We start from the raw sequence: 3,929 nt of genomic DNA, 5'->3' as shown, positions 1-3,929 counted from the left end.
AACCGAGAACGATGGTTGACTCAACCGGAACGATGTTTTCTTAGCGGTGGGTCGGCGGTCATACACACGACGGTCATACACACGATGGATACACTCGTCACAATTAATTTCATCAATTTGCTCTTCCTACGTTGCACTGCGTCGGATGCCTTATGCAATATTTAGCTCGCGGCACACGTGTTTCGTTATGCAGACTTTTATAATCACGTTTCGTCGGAGTTAACGTCCGATACTTGCGACGCACGCGTTTTACGATAACTGTTTTTTTTTTTTTTTTTTTTAACTGGCGCTAAACTGACGGTGTCATGTTGTGTTGCGAGAACGGATGCACCTTTCGAAGCTCGCGGCGTACACGTATTGGTCACCTTTTCACTAGTTCAGCATTTGCCTCATACGTTGGCAGTATCGAGTTCACTTTCGATTGCGTCACTTCACTAGCGGTAATGACCGCGTTCTATTCACTGTTGTGTCGTTGCACTTACAGTTATTTTGCACTCACTCACCGCCGAGGCGCTTCTCGGGTTTTGCTTCGTCGGCAACTGGTGCGTGGCCCTTCTTCCTGGGCTGGCTGTCGTATATCGGCTACGCCGGATCGTCGTCCGTCGCCGTTGTTTCACTATCACAACCCTGCTTGGGTTGCTGTGGGGTCTATTCACGCCTCTACGGGCTTGTTACTACTTCGGGTTTTTATTTCCCGATTTATTTGACTACTTGCCGAACCGTTGGTTGATGCGTCCTCTCTGGAGCCACCATTTGTCGCGCACACGAAAGTGTCTTTCGGAGCAGCAGCTTAAGACAGGCACAGTACACGCCGACTTAAGCACAATAATAACGCACCAACTGGTTCTTGGCAAATAATCCGTTCATTAGTTTATTCAATTGATTTTATACTCTAAAAATGCTGACCGTCGTCGATCAGCATATTTTTCTTAGTCTATTCTTCTTAGCCTATTTTCCATTTAATCGTTAAACCAGCGCGCATCGCTGGCGCGTTGCATAACGTAGCTAGTCAGCATTTATTGACCTAGCAACGCTTTGTTTTTTAAGCCTAAATTGTCGTCAGCGACATCAACGTAGCAGAACTTCCGATAGGAACAGCTGAACAAAACTCAAACATTTTGTATAGGCCCGACATTATTATAGATTTCAAATTGTTTTTCCCTAGGAGCAAAAACATTCATACGATATTTTAATTGTTTTTATGCGAGCGGGCGAATCATATTTTTCAGGAATAAAGCGCTCACTAATGCGGCAACTCACTAATTCCTCTTCTTGCCTATATCTAATTTACACTATACCGACGAGTGATACAGAACCCTATGTACGTGACGGTGGTGTGTCAAATATCATAATTCTCTTCGCAGACCGCAACGTGAAGCAGCTTATGGATGGCCTGATTGTTGCCGTTCTGCAGGAAGATATCATGGCAAGAATTACTTTCTCGACGACAGCGGTGTGCAGCTCATTTGTTTTTATGTGAACCTGTAAAAGTACAGATCATTCTATTATATTTTTAATCATCAGGTTAGGAATAAATTGTTCTTAGCATTCTCAAAATTGGTTTTTACAAATATAAGCACTGCCTTTGTATAGACATGTGGGCTTCCAAACGTTGGTTATCTTAGTTCCTTTTTCCTCTTACTTGTTAACACAGGCTGATTACGAGGCCTTATATGTTAATAGAACATGGCTGGATGATTTCTCCTCTAACAAAACGTTATTGAGCTGTACTTGTTTATGCTGCGCAAAATGACTGAACTGAATTCGCCTTAGATCGTATTTTAACGTTTTCTTTGAAAGCATCATAGCGATTATGGAATGCTTTACATCGGCAACTTTCAGTTTTGGATTGGCCGATTTCATTGAGTCTGTTGTGGGCAGCCGTGCCGACCCCTGGACTTGCCGTGGCAGTTGCGCTGCCACCGGTCAACGTCCAGGAGGACGACAGTGTGTCACACACACTGTCGCACACACTAAGCAGCGCAAGGCTTAGTGTGTGCCGAGCGCACAGTTAGAGTGTGTTAGCGAGCCGATCGAGCAGGAGCTCTCGGCAGGGGCGCTCGGTGCGGTTGGTGCGCGGCCACCGCAATTGTACGTTTTAAAGTGTTTTACGTTTTTATTATTATTTATTATGTAATGTTTTAATATGTGTGAATAAAATAATAAGTGCAAAGAGCAGTTCACAACAGTGGCGACGAGGATGGGATCCTCCTGCGTAAGGGGGATCCACAAGAACCGCGGAACGCCATCACGATCGGGCCCATCTCGTTTTTGCTGCATCATCGCAGCGGCCATCGCGTTGGCACCGGTCCCCGTGCTTGCGGGGACACCGCGAACGGTTTGGGTCGCCACCGCCGCCAACACCGAGGCCCCCGGCTGCCGTCCCATCATTGGCGACCACATGGGCAGCCGAGCACACACTCTCGGCGACAAGGAAGGTCGTTGGGCTGCAGCCCCCCCAGCAACGCCAGCAGCACCACAGGCGAGGTAGCTTTCCGCCTTGCTGCTGGAACATTCGGATGGGCGTCACATCCGCCCATGCTGCAGCCCAAGGTTTCACGGGTGAGGACGCATCCCTCCCCGCAAATTTCCGTTAAATGCCTTCTATTCGCCTTATAATCGCCGGCGAATTGAAGGCGATCAGCAGTGCATTTAGCAGTAATTAAATGCCTTTGAAATATGTCATTGAAAAATTTCGCTTTTAATTTGAAATTTGAAATTGCAACTGTCAAAAGAAAACCTTACAAGCGTCTTCGGCACTGCGCTGTTGTAGTGTTCCCAGATATGTGCGTGAGATTCGATAGCACGATTTACGTGTTATGTTCTCTTGCGTTAAGCTCTGAGCTATTTCACTTTATTAAATATGGTCTGCATTATTCGGTTGTTAAAGATCAACCCGTTGAAAGGTATTAATATATCAAACTTATTTCGATAACTCTAGTAAAAGGAGAAATGAGATACATTTTTCTCCCATCCTGATTATGAAGGGTAAACATTGTCATTATTATGTTTTTTAAAAAAGGTGTTTTTAAAATTTCGCTTCACATAAATTGATTTGTTCTAATTATAGCAAGAAAATATTAATTAAAAAGAAATAAACACAGAAAAAAGATAATAAAAATTAGGATTTGAACACACGCTTTCTCGGTTCGGAACTAAAAGCGTTGTCACTACTCTAGTTGGCAGTAGTTACATTAGTGAGGGTGCAAAACCAGTATATAAACAAGCTAAGATGGCGGCAAGTTATCTGTCTCGTTGAATCAAAAAGTTGAAAGATTTCGAAGAGATCCCGTTTCAGCCGTGAAAGTTTGGTTGAAATCTTTATTCGCCTTCTAAGGCGACTAAGGCCTTAAATGCCTTCTGAATGCCTTCAAAGCCGTTTAATGCTGGTAGGGATTCCACCCAGCTGCAGCAGCAGCAGTGCAATGATCCATCGGCGACGAGCAATACCGCCCGGCTCGAGCTCAGCTCATCATCGGCGAGGCACAAATTCCGCCGCGGCTCGAGCCCTGCCTCACATAACGGCGACGTAACATTCCGCCTCGGCAGCACAACAAGGATCCATCGGCGACGAGCAATACCGCCCCGGCTCGAGCTCAGCACATCATCGGCGAGGCAGCAATTCCGCCGCGGCTCGAGCCCTGCCTCTCACCACGGCGACGTGACATTCCGCCTCGGCAGCACAACAGGATCGGCAACGCACAAGTTGCATCGGCTGCAACACAGCAGCCCACATCAGTGCGAACGTTTTCACCCTGGCTGTAGTCGAACAGGCGTCGCCAATTGCGCCTCGGCTACAGCCACAATGTCCAGATGGGACGAGGTTGCATGCCGTCCCGGCTGCAGTCGAACGGGCGTCGTCAATTGCGCCCCGACTGCAGCCACAGCAAAAAGAAGGGCGATGAGCCAACGCATCGTAGGAGGGCGAG

At 46.9% G+C, this 3,929-nt stretch overlaps 1 long non-coding RNA gene across 1 annotated transcript; it reads right to left on the bottom strand.

The window, feature by feature from the left end:
- Positions 1 to 1,193: 1,193 nt before the first annotated feature.
- LOC121602078 lies at positions 1,194 to 1,926 on the bottom strand. Its single transcript, XR_006006282.1, has 2 exons — positions 1,643 to 1,926; positions 1,194 to 1,482 (listed from the first exon to the last, which is right to left on the bottom strand). It is a non-coding gene; the product is annotated as an uncharacterized LOC121602078 (long non-coding RNA).
- Positions 1,927 to 3,929: the final 2,003 nt, after the last annotated feature.

Source organism: Anopheles merus, unplaced genomic scaffold (genome assembly GCF_017562075.2).
Source record: "Anopheles merus strain MAF unplaced genomic scaffold, AmerM5.1 LNR4000290, whole genome shotgun sequence".
Taxonomy (NCBI): Eukaryota; Metazoa; Arthropoda; class Insecta; order Diptera; family Culicidae; genus Anopheles; species Anopheles merus.
This window is presented reverse-complemented; position numbering and strand designations above follow the sequence as displayed.